The following is a 13,455-nucleotide window of genomic DNA, read 5'->3' as shown; positions in this document are numbered from 1 at the left end:
GAACTTCATACACTGGCTCAACAGAAGAGCGTTCAGGAAGATAATGACCATTTATCAAGAGAAAGAAAACAGTCACAAAACCAATCCTTAACAGAAAGGCAAGCAATGTCAGAAATATCCACAGATAATACTATGGATAAACCAAATAGTTATTTTTAAGCCATATGTACAGCTTACGTGTCTTTGAAACAGTTTCAGTTGCAGAGGTAGATGAAGTTGTAGAAAAAAGTCATCAAGGTCGATGAAATATCCAGAAACAGTATCTTTGAACACAGGCGTCGAGGCACTACTGGTGGATGGATACACTTCGTATGGAGGTTCATAGCAGACGGTGTCATCAGTTTGAGCTGCAATGGAGTAGAAGACAGCTACATCTTGGACAGGTCTTGTTGGTGAAGTGGTAACAGAAATCAGCAGACTCTCATTGTTTGCCCTCCCCATGCTGGAAGAGGCATTCATAGCATTGTTGTACATGCTGGTGTGTCCAGAAGTGTTACTGTTTCTTCTTCAGTGAGGTATATCCTGTTGGGTAGTGGGAGGAAACTGGGCACTACCTAAGGAACTCCTGGGTCTAATGTGCAGGATCAGCCACATAATGCAATTTTATGTTGGTGATGGAGACAAATCTCTTCCCTTTGGAACCTGGCAGTGGTGGTATGATGACAGTTCTAGTGCCTCGAGTTCCCAGGACCGGAACACCAGTGCGCTGTAAGATGGGCCGAATTCCTTCTTGACAGCATTCTCACAAACCAGATCCTCAACTTTAGGAATCCAGCCGGTAGAAGTTGTTGGCAAATAACCTATTCCTAAGGTGGCAGCAATGGTGGATGAATTATCACAAAATTGCTGAAGCTCCTGTAAGACAGTGAGATGTTCATTTATGTCAAAAGGTGTGCCTGCTGCCACCATATCAGGGACACCTAGATCTGGGACATACATAGATATCCCAAAGATGAAGCCAACTGCGGTCTGACCCTAATACTCTAGCTGTTAAGGACTGCTTAAGTTCATGATTCGTCCTCTTCACAACAGAATTACCCTCGGGCTGATGTGGAGACGAGTAATGGAGTTCAACACCCATCGTCCTCGTGGTGTCACTGAATGCCCCAGAGGCAAAAGCAAGGCCCTGGTCAGTGTGGAATGCTGCAACCACATATGTACCGATAGACCAGCAAGTTTTTAAAAAAGTTTTTTATAACAGTTTGAGCGTCAGCCGACCGCTGTGGCTATACCCACAAGAATCTATAACAAGAATGAACAGCGACTAAGCTGTATTTGTATGCACCATCAGGTTGTAAGGGACCACAATGGTCCAGGTACACACCTTGTAGTGGCCTACTGGACACTAAGAGGGATGTCTATTGGCAGGCATTTCATTTCTAAGCCCTTTATTCGCCGGCAAATGTCCCAGCAAAGGAAATATTGCTTGGTCTGTTTGTACAGACCCAGCCACCAGAAGCATTTGGTGATAGGGTGATATTGTGGCCACAACACCAGCATGAGCAGATTCGAAATCATCATGCGCTGCTTTGTTGAGATCTAATCTCTGGTCCTGGTTGGGAATCACTCAATCTCGAACCCAAAGAATTGTCGCAAAGGCAACATTCTGTGCACTGAGATGGTAAAAATATTTAGTAGGGCATGCTTTTGGAAGAGGCTCGCCTTCAACCGAAGCTTTCACGACTGCCTGAATTTCATTTTTTAATCTCTTCTGAGAACGAGTCACTGCAGAAACAGAAGCAGTAGCTACTGCGGATTTGGCTGCTTCATCAGCCAAGGTGTTTCTAATATTGTGTACTCATACACTTTGGTGGCCCAATGTATGCACTACATGGGCATCCGACAGCGTATCCTTAAGATCAGCATCCCTCCCCGGCAGAGTTCTGTGTTTTATGGTATTTCCCTTTGAGTCTCTGAACTTGTTCAACCACCAATGATTGAGATAATCATTGTAGGACTGGACGCAGTAATACGAATCACACGCAATCAATGTGATATGTTCTAGATCCACATGTTCCAGTGCCAAGATGAGCGCTTTGAGTTCAGCCAATTGTGCTGTGCAGTCCCCCAGGTTCTGCATGTAGGTATTCTCAGGATGGAATACACCATCCTTCATCACTCCACTCATGGCTGCGCAAGCAGCTGAGAATTGATGTTTTTTTACCTACAGCTGGTTGTGCTAAACCATCAGTGTAAATGACAGTATGATATCTGTCAAGTGGCAAGATATTAAGAAGTGCGAGGTACTCCTGTTCATATTGGAGAAATTCTTGTGTTTGAAGTTTTGGGTCAAAGATGTAATCAACATCAGTGGCAGTCAGGGAGATTGCCCAATAAATCCAGCATGGATGTTATGCGTTAGCATTGGGAACGCTTGCTTTGGAGAGCCTCTAAAGCCGGCACCGGAGTAATGACAATAATGCATTTCCCTTGGGCAAGTAGCCTCCCCTTGATGACTCCCATCTGTACAGCAATCTGATTTTTTTCTGTGGGTGCAAAACATTGTTCTGCATTGGAAAATAAATGTGATTTATATGCTACGGGCACCTTGTTGCCCTCATTAAAGGTGACATAGGTGAACCCAATGGCACCAGCAATTATTCTGATGACCACATTTGTTTTGTGGTCACATGTGTGTAAGTGTTTTGCTTCTAGCATGTCTTAATGCAATCCCAGGGATGTGGAATTCCTATCGCCCAACGCCCGGGACATCTTGTTTGGGGTCAAGGGCAACAAGATTTTATGTTTACTTTGTCCTTGGGACAAGTAGGCCCAACCCCCTGCAGCACAAACCCTTTGGTTGCCTGTTTACAGAGAGTGGAATTCTCTGCAGTTGAGGTAATGTGTTTCCAAAAGATAATGCTGTTCGAACTTGTATTTATGGTTCATTATTTGAAAGCCTCCATTATTAGGGTGAGTACTGTAAATAAATGTTTTAAGGTCACACTTCACTACTGACGTTGGTTCCAGTACAAAAAAAAAAAAAAACGTGTACACACATGTTTGAAAAGTTTAGGCTAAGAGGATAAGTATAATGCTCCCAGAATGCTCTCTGATTATATGCAAATGAAGTGTCATTTAGTAAAATGTGTTGATGCATGCTAGTATTTCCCAAAAATATTTTTCTAATGGAAAATCAGTGTAACCATTTTCAACACGATTATGGGAAGCATGAAAATAAACATACACTGACAAAGCCAACTGATCTGACATATTTTTTATAAGTCTTTTAGTTTCATCAATGCGTGTCTTGTTTTGACATGGCTTTTGTAACACTTTATTGTTGTGGGAGCTACCAGGCCCTCAACATTGTAACAAACATTGGCAAAACCCCCCCAAAAAGTTTTTGAACTCTTAAAGCACACGTTGCCACCAGCGGCATAACAAAGGCCCTGCAGCCACCCTCCAGGGGGCCCCTCCAGCACAGCACCTGCCCTGAGTGAGTCTGGAGAGGGGACTCCTCCATGTTCTTTGCAAAGGGGCACCCTCCAGTTTCGTTACGTCACTGATTGCCACTGTAGTGCCTGACACTGAACAAAACTACTTTGTGTGGCAATATGCTCCTTGTGGAAGAGCAGAATGCGATCACGCACAGTAAAGCCAGCCGAAAGAGAGAGAAATAGAAGTTTAATAAAAACAAAATGTCTTTGTTAACACCAGACCTAATTAGGGACCAAGACCCATATGTAGGTAGCTTTTTGCATGTCGCAAACAGCGACTTTCGCTGTTTGCGACATGCACAAAGCACATTGCGATGCACAAACCCAGTTTTGCGATTCAGTAACCTGGTTACCGAATCACAAAACGGGTTTGCGACTCGCAATTAGTAAGGGGTGTTCCCTTCCTAATTGCAACTCGCAGTGCAATGTAGGATTGTTTTGTGACCGCGAACGCGGGCGCAAACCAATCGCAGTTTGCACCCATTTCAAATGGGTGCTAACACTTTCGCAAAAGGGAAGGAATCCCCATGGGACCCCTTCCCCATTGTGAATGTCACTGTAAACATTTTTTCAGAGCAGGCCGGACCTCTGCTTGCTCTGAAAAAATGAAACGAAAACGTTTCATTTTTCGTTTTTGTTATGCATCTCGTTTTCCTTTAAGGAAAACGGGCTGCATTACAAAAACAAACCAAAAAAACTGCTTTATTGAAAAGCAGTCACAGACATGGTGGTCTGCTGTCTCCAGCAGGCCACCATTCGCGAGGGGGTCGCAAATTGCAACCCACCTCATGATTATTCATGAGGTGGGCATTTGCGAAGCCCTTGCGAATCACAGATGGTGTCAAGGACACCATCCTACATTTGGATTTGCGACTCGCAATTTGCAGGTCACAAATCTGAACCTACCTAAATGTGGCCCCAAATTCTTAAAGAAAGTCACAAAAGTGCACCCACGGTATATGTCGTAATCCTATAAAATATTTGTGAACTGTATTTTAGCATGGGTAAATACGATGTGTAGATTTGCTCATGTGAAAATCTATTGAGCATTTGCAAGTTCATTTTCCCTCCAGCCACTTTCTTCCCAACCCTGGAAGAAGTTCTAATTCTGCCATTGTCAGGAGTAAATGTCCAACCTTTCTTATTATGGGAAAATATTAGAGAGAAGCTGGTAAAAATCTTTAAAACATGCAGGCTAGTAGGTTTGCAGACTCAAAGGCATTCCAGCCCTGGAACTATTGCTTACTGCTTCCTCCAGCCCCAGTATGCAGATCTGCAGAAAAGTGGCAAAATAAGGAAATTGCTACAGTAGGGATTGAAACTCCAAGTATTCAAGCCCTACTATGGTAGTAGCCCTGGCATAATCAGAGGCTTAATTGCTGCCATAATTTGTCGCCACACTTCATGGCACCAAAGGGACAAGTAGATCTTTTTACAGGACAAGTAGATTTGAGAAGCAACCTGTCCCCTGGACAAGTAGATATTTTAATAAATTCCACACCCCTGAATCCTCAAAGAAGGTTCATGTGTTCAACTGTCCAGTGTCTGCTTGAGAAATCTGGGTGAATAAGTAACAGTGGTTTGATGCATTGTGCATAATCAGGACTGTATGCTCCTCCAAAGTTAAAGAAACTAAATAAAGACTGGTGTTTCTTGACAGTGCTTGGTGGTTGAAGTTGAGCACATTTTTCTAAAAAGTGCGGGCCAGGCTCTTGCCCTCATTTGATAGCTTGTGTCCTAGGAACAATATACTGAGAAAGGGTATTTTAGTTTTCTTAAAATTGAATTTGTAGCCAAGGTTTGGGAACCCTAGAACGATCCGATCAACCCTGGCAAGATTAATGTTGAGGTCGTTATCTGTGAGATAGATGTCATCCACATAGGACAACGTCTCTGGATCAATATCATGCAATATTAATGTTACATGGGCTGAGAACAACCGTAGGCTGTTCTTATAGCCCGAGGGCAAACAACAAACTTTTTTGTGAGCCAAATGAGAACGCACTCAGGTCCCGACTCTCATGCGCTAAGTTTTGGGAGAAAAAAACACTGGAAATATCAAAGGTTGTTTTGTATTTTTCACAAACTATGTTGTTAATTAGTGTGGTGCTGTGTGAGTTTTGTAGTGCATATGTGCATGTATAGTTCTTTAAGTGTCTGTAATCTGAATCTATTCTATTCTATATGAATGGTCTGGTTTTGCAACGGAGAATAATGGGTTATTCATTGCAGAAACACAGGGCTCAATTGCTCCCCGATACTCGAGCTAAGTGAGGATCTCTCTCACTGGAGCTTTAGTCTCATGTTTGATAGGATACTGGGGCTGATGTAGATATGATAGATATTACATGGTAGGGGTAATCCTTATCCCACCCTACATGGTTGCGGTATAGCACCGGTGCCTGCGCCAACGCCCAGTCAACTGTGAAGGCTTCTTTTACTGCTTCCGGAACAGGATCGGGAGAAAGAAAGCAAAATTACATCTTCCCCATGTGGGAGCTTATGGACGTGTTCGGGTGGCCAGTCTGTTTCTGCCAATAGGATATCACAATTAAGTGAATCCCAGAAAATTACACTAATAGTGAGCTGTATGTCTCCATCAATCTGGATATTTAAATCATAAACTCTGTCGGATGGGAGGGCACACCCGTCGCAGTCTCGACTGCAAGAAAGTCATTAGTTGCTGTCGCATTCAGATGATCTTTCATAGTCTGGAGACATATTGTGACTTTTGCCACGCTGACCAGCAGGGTCACAGTCTACGTCTTGTTCTTCAGCAATGTTCTCAAGTTTGCTAGCATGTTTAACTGAAATTGCTGCCACCTTTTTCTTGTAAATTGTGGCTTTTGTTGTGGGGATTGGTCTTCTTTCTTGCCTGAAGACCGATGTAAGACCTTCTGTTTCACGTAGTCAGGACGTTGCTCTGATTGGCCAACTCTCTCACTACGTCTATCCCGTGTGTCCTGAAAGGAACGAGTGGGACGTGAATCAGTATATTTGTTTGGTGCATTTTATGTATCTCTATTCCTGAGATTATAGCTCCATTCAGAGCTCTTCAGATGTGGAGAGTCTGCTCTCTGACTTTGTCTTTATTTTTATTTTTTATTCCTGTGTTTTTTAGAACCCTTTTGTGCTTGTTTAGTACCTTCCTTAGGGGTAGTACTCTGAATTTATGGCTTTTTCCACTTGCCTCCCAAACTATCCCACCCTATACTAATATAGGTATCGGAAATAATTTTCAGGAGTTGATGCTCCTGTTCCAACTGTGGAATTTACCAGAGCCGCTGGTGTATAGCCAACACTACTACTTCCCCTTTAATGTTACTGAGTATTATTAAGGAGACTGTGTCGAAGTTATGCATCAGTTTCATTCCCAAATCCAGGGTTGGAGCAGTCCTGTGCTCATTTTGAATTTGTTTTAACACTTTCAGTAAATTGGCAAGTGTCAGGGTACCATGCGTGGTAGTGTAAATTGCAACAAAGACTGTACCCCATGTGGTGCATTCGTCCCACTAAGGAACCATGCCATATGGCAAGCACATTGTTAGAATTTTATGTTTATCTTGGGCTCCCACATGAGGAAATACTGCTTCCAGCGGGTTTGCTTTTTTTTTCTGCACTATCCAGAACAGAATCTTCTCACTTTCTGTTGGCACTTTGCCCATGATAGAATACGGTTTGTGTGTTAATCCCAATAACGGCCAATTGGCGACCAGCAGTTCAAAGTCCACATAGCGAATTGTACTAATCGTCTGTATAGTTGTACTAGCTCATTATAAAGTGTGCGTATGTCTGCGAATTGTAGTGCCTGTACACCAGGATGTGGCGTGTATGTCGCAAACATTGGCCACGCTGGTCCATCATTACATAAGGGATCTAGGGCCAGATGTAGAAAGATTCCAAATTGCGATTTGCAATTTGCGAGTCCCTGCGACTCGCAAATTGCAAGTCGCAATTTGGAATGCAGAAAGGTGTCTCAGACACCTTCTGCAACTCGCTATGGGGTCGCAAAGACCCACCTCATAAATATTTATGAGGTGGGTCGCAGTTTGCGACCCCATAGCGAGTCTAGGCACTCACGGGGATGGTGGCCTGCTGGAGACAGCAGACCACCATCTCCGTGACTGCTTTTAAATAAAGCAGTTTTTTTTTTCTCTTTGCAGCCCGTTTTCCTTAAAGGAAAACGAGCTGCAAATAGAAAAAAATACCGAAACCTTTTGTTTCGGTTTTTTTCAGAGTAGACAGTGGTCCATAGGATCACTGCCTGCTCTGAAAAAATAATTTTGTGAGCATTCACAAAGGGGAAGGGGTCCCGTGGGGACCCCTTCCCCTTTGCGAATGAGTTACCATCCACTTCAAGTGGATGGTAACTGCGAGTTGATTTCAACTTAAATCACGGTGCGAGTCGCAAATAGGAAGGGAACACCCCTTCCTATTTGCGAGTCGGAAACACATTTTGCGAGTCGGTTCCGACTCGCAAAATGTGTTTCTGCATCGCTTGAGGGCTTTTGCACCTCGCAAACGGCGTTTTTCGCCGTTTGCGAGGTGCAAAAGCCTACCTACATCTGGCCCCTAATCTCATGTGTTTTATTACATGGGGTAGGGCGCCACTGAACCGATTTTGATGTTCTTAATAGGAATCTCTAGATACCAATAAGCTTGGTACCGCCGCAGTATGTTGGCTATTTTATACTTGTGAAATGTATGTGTTCTGTCATCTTTTTCAGGAAAGGTGACCCATGAATAGAATATTTGTTTGGTAAGCTTCATGAGCTTCCACGATAAATGTGACATCCCTGCCCTCATCTGTTAAGCCATGGGCTGTTACATGTTGTGTTAATGTGTATCTGACATTTTCCGATATGTCTATGGCGTTAGCCATGTTGAATAGTGGGAAAAGAGAAGGAACAGCAAATGAGGAGAAAGACCCTTTAAGAGTTCAAGCCTGAACAGCTTAGTTAGGTGCTTCCTATTTAAGCAAGGAGGATTATCCCTAAGATGTCTCTGTATAAGGCTATTTAGGGTACCTGCTGTTTGTGAGACAGAGATACTCAGGATATCTGTATATTAGTGCCAAAACACCATCGCTGGTAGCACCATATCGTAGTTGGACTGTCTAGGCGCGACTGCTGGTTTAAAGATGATAAAAGGCGACTGAGTCACTCCTATAACAAGTCGCAATTGTCGACCCAACCCTCCCAGCTCACAAGCAGTACCTCACCAAAAACCCAAACAGTAAAAGGAGATTTCTGCCAGCCTTACGTACGGACTCTCGATTGCAATATCTCAGAAGAGTCGTAATGGAACGGAAGTTATGCTTTTATCTTGTTTGCAATAGGTCTCAGTCACACACAGGCAATGAAGGAGATGCAAGAGAGTTTTCAATATATTTATTGAAAAGCCTGCATTCCACGGTACAATGCATGAGCTGCGATGATTAAGATAACGAACAATAAAAGAAGCATAACTGTGGAGATGAGAGTCGTGAATACAAAGACCCCCACCGTCTTGCAATAATCATGAAATGCAAAATCTCTAGCATAGAAAACCTAATCCCTAACCTAATGAGAGCTAGGTATGATAAACCTAAACTGCCAGTACCGTGTCCATGAGAAGCGCCCCTCAACTTGTTACCTTGAAATGAGGTCTCTAGGTCAGGCTCTGTGGGGACATGAAGGGGAGTTCAGCAGCATAGATGGCGTAGATAACCTTGTTTGTGTGAGATGTACTTGATACAGATCATGTAGGGCCCCTGATGCAGGTACGTTCCCAAACAATTGTAAGGAGGCACACTTGTGGCGGCAATTATGTAAACAATCCCCCAACAAGTGTACATTATGTTCCTGTCCCAGGTAAGTGAGAAAGGGACATGATGTGAATACTTGCGTACATCCATTGATTGTGATGCCGATAGTGACGCCTTCACAGAGTATCACTGATAATGCAAATCAAACATTTCTCTTACTATAGACAATAGCAGCCATTTTAATGGACTAAGAGAGCAAGCTAAGTATGTTAAAAGTCACTAGATGATGGGGCACAGGCCTGCAAGATAAACGCTGAGCTAATCTCCTGAGTCCCAATAAAGGCTAATATGGATTCACTACACAGTCCATTATCTCTGTATCTCAGAGCACACCATAACACATATATAAAATCCCCTCTGTTATCTTGACATCTCAGACACTTCAGGGCCGGTGTTCTACCCATTGTGTGAGGTTTGTTTCTATCATAGTATACCCTATGCAGGATTTTATATTGGATTGGACGCAACTGAGCCTTGACAGCTACCTCCCTGGGATGAATAAAGGCCGCTTCCCAATCGGTCTTCCATATCTCCCACAGTATGTGTGTACCGCTCCCTAAGGTGGATTAGGGTGTCTGGCAAGTTATATTGTTTAAGGTCCTGTAGATTAAGGATTTAGCGCTTTTAGACAGCCGTTCTTGCAGCAGCCTCCCCTCCAGGGAGGCATAGTCAGGTATTTTAGTGTCCGGTACCCCTTCGCTAACTATGCATGCCTCAGTTGTGTGTACTTTAAGAACTGAGATTTATGTAGGTTGTATTCCTTCCAAAATGTTGCCAGAGATTTAAACTCCCCACCTTCCAGGATGTCCCCAATCGTCGAGATGCTGAGTAGATCGCATGATCCAAACCTTTCAGTTTACCTACTTCTTTAAGCCATACTCCGTGCCATAAGGGTGGTTCTTTGGTTACCTTTCAAGCCCATCCAATCCTTCTTGTTGCTCTGTCCCAAACCTGCGGAGTAACCTGGGTCGCCAGGACTAGTCTCCATAGAGGAAGTGTAGGGGAGAGCAGGGCTCAATATGTGTCCTCTCTAATGTATGTATGGTGGTTTTGTGACATGTACACAATCATTGTTGAGAATTAGGTGCGCTGCCCAATACTAAGCTTCTACATCTGGGAGAACAAGCCCATCCATTTTAAGGGATGCCTTGTAGAGTCCACAGACCTATTCTAGGGGGTCCACCCTTCCATTCTAGCAATCTCATTTCCCCGGCTAGGTCTGTAAAGATGGTCTTGGGGAGCAGGAAGTATATATTCTGTAGTGCATGTAGTAACTGGGGTAGGGTGATCATCTTGGAGGGCCACCCTTCCCAGCAGTGTGGGAGGGAGGTCCTTCCACCCTCCTTCAGGAAGTTAAATATTACTTTCCCCAGATTTCTCTTGTGACAGGTCTCTCTGTGGGGTGTCTTAAATATTCCTAGGTACTGTAAGCCCCCTGGAGCTACCCTCGGATTTCCTGGCAAAAAGGGTAGTCTTGGACATGTCCTGGGGAATAAGTTGTGGATTTATCCCAGTTAATTCTATAGCCCAAATGTTGTCCGTAGTCCTCTACCAGATGAAATCAAACTGGAACAGTTGTTTGTGGGTCGGTGACATAGAGAAGGATATCATCTGCATAAAAGGAAATGTTCTTCTCCATGACGTCTCCAGGTGCAATCCAGAAACCCTTAATGTCGGGGCGTGCACGGGTGTTATGCGCCAAGGATTCCATCGTCAAAGCAAACAGAAGGGGGACACAGGGAGGCCCTGTTGGGTCCCCCTCGCAAATGGAAATTCAGGGGACATTTTCACACCAACTTTAACTGTTGCTACCGGTTCGTTATAGGGTACCGACACCCAGTTCTGAAATTTGGGTCAAAAGCCAAATTCAAGTAATGTGCAGCTGAGGAAGGGCCAGTGTACTACATCAAATGCTTTCTCTGCGTTCAATGACAGAAATATGTGGTGGGAGGGATGACCTATCTCGGACTTCCAACATCCAATTGTGTGTTCGGACCAGATTCAGTCAGGTGGAATGGCCTAGAATGAATCCCGGCTGATTGTCATGAATGAGAGATGGGATGACCCGTTGCAAGCATGTCGCCAGGATCATGGCAAGGGTTTTAACTTCTGTATTTAGTAACAAGATTAGACGGTATGATTTGCACCTTTCTCTGGGTTTGTCCTTATGGAGGACAGTTATTTCGAAGTTCCAAGGAGAGCATGCCTATTTTGTGATATAGATTTAACAGGTGTTGAGGTTGGGGGGGGGGGGTAGCATATCCAGCATCACTTTTAAAACTCCGCAGGGATGCAATTTGGTCCCGGGGTTACACCTGTCCTCAGCTTAGAGACATGACATGTACTTCTGTCGATGTGAGGCCTTCGTTTAAGTCCATTACTGCGTCTGCCTCCAGTACTTGAGTGGGCGTGTCTTGCAGATACCCATTGAATTCAGTGGGGTCACGGAGGGGGAGGGCCTCGCAAAATGACCTATTGTAGGAGGCTGGCTCAGTTTATGGTGTGCACCTATAGTGAGGCACCCTATACGGAGTCCACGCAACCTTTAGTGATAGTGAATAGGTGTCCAGATAGCAGAAGCTTTCCAGGGGTAGCTGAGGCCAGCAGCTAAAGCTTATCCAGGAGGAATGTCAAGCACTTGCAAAACCACAGTTGCCAGACAATGACTTGGTCACAAAAAAAGAACCACACAAGTGTTGCAAAAATAAAGGATACTTTATTACAGCACTACTACTAAACTGACATTGATATATCTCCCTTTTGGAGTTATTACATACAATTAAACACATAAAATAACCATCAGAAAAGCATAGAAATATACAGGGCCTAGGGGAGCGCCAAACCATATATTTTCAAAGTGGAATGTAAAAGTGGAACTCCAGCCATGGTAAGGGTAGTGGTTAGCTAGGGTCAGTTAGGAACACCAGAGGTAAGTACAGTAAGTGACCCCAGCAACCAGGAGTAAGTCCGTTACCTACTCAGTTGTCCTATAGGCTAAAACAGAGAGTAGTGGTTGGAATTTTTGTAATTCAGGACCATTCCCAGTGGACCCAGAGGAAACCAGCAGGCAAGAGGATGGAGGGAGAGTGCCCCTACCTCAGGATCCCCAGAAGATAGCAGTACCTACACCAGAGACTTGGATGCAGAGGGATGAAGCAACTCTCTCTGCAGACTGTGGATGCCTCGGATTGTCCAGCTGCTTTCACGCCCCGTGGACCAGGCTGGTGGAACCCAGGGACGGGGTCCAGATGTGGAGGACCTGCAAAGGAAGGGGACAGAGTCCAGCACCCAAAAAGGTGCCCAGGTGGGGCAGGTGGCAATGCCTACCCTCCTGAAGATGGAGGAAGATCTAAGGAACCCCATGACAGGAGCTGATCTTCGGTTTGCAGAGTGCGCTTCTTGGAGCCTGAAGATCTCCCAGAGGAAGAGTCAAAAAGCCTTGGCAGGTGCAACAGTCGCTGTGCACAGGGGTACTGGTCCAGGGAAGGAGCAAGGGCCTATAGTCTCCCAACTTAAACAGAAGACCAGCAGGACCCGGAGAAGGCCACAGACTCACCACCTGTGAAGCAGGATCTTTGGACATCCAGGGACAGCCAACCTCACCAACTGGTTGACGTTCCCTTGAGGTGCCTGCGGTTGCAGGTGAGTTACTACTTCACTCCAAGGGAGATTCCTTTGTGCTTCATGGTGCAAGCAGAGTCCTTGTGACCTTGGAGGAAGCACAGCTTTGGATGTTGAAGAAATATTGCAGGATCCGGAGAAACAATATTGAAATCGGAGCCTTCCCACCAGAAGCAGACTTGTTTGGTTCTAGGCAAAGACCAGCAGCGGTTGCAGAGGTCAGGGGCAGAAGTTGTCTGGCAGAAAGTTCCTCTTATAGTGTTGCTTGACAAATCTGAGGACCCGTCCACGAGGGCACCCTTAAATAACGCTAAAAGTGGGTTGATCATTCTCTGCAGTAACCCAACTATCAGAGGAGTCCGGGTCGTCTCCTACCTAGCCTAACCAACCAGATACTCCCAGGGTCCTCTGCACATCCTATTTTCAAGATGGCAGAATCAAGTGGCCACCTGGCAGGACTCTGGGCACCTGCCTAGGGGAGGAGCTGGACAGGGGTGTGATCACTCCCCTGTCCTTTGTGTAGTTTCACGCCACAGCGGCAAGCGGTGGTTCCTGAACTGGTGCAAAACGGATTATGCAATGAGAGCC

The 13,455-nt window shown here is 44.8% G+C and overlaps 1 protein-coding gene across 2 annotated transcripts in view; it reads right to left on the bottom strand.

Moving 5' to 3' along the window:
• NAMPT (nicotinamide phosphoribosyltransferase) overlaps window positions 1-13,455 on the bottom strand; it is a 189,644-nt gene that overhangs the window by 143,304 nt on the left and 32,885 nt on the right. The gene's annotated exons all lie outside the window — the stretch shown is intronic.

Source organism: Pleurodeles waltl, chromosome 4_1 (genome assembly GCF_031143425.1).
Source record: "Pleurodeles waltl isolate 20211129_DDA chromosome 4_1, aPleWal1.hap1.20221129, whole genome shotgun sequence".
NCBI lineage: Eukaryota > Metazoa > Chordata > Amphibia > Caudata > Salamandridae > Pleurodeles > Pleurodeles waltl.
Note: the sequence above shows the minus strand (reverse complement) of the source record. Positions and strands in the feature narration are given on the sequence as shown.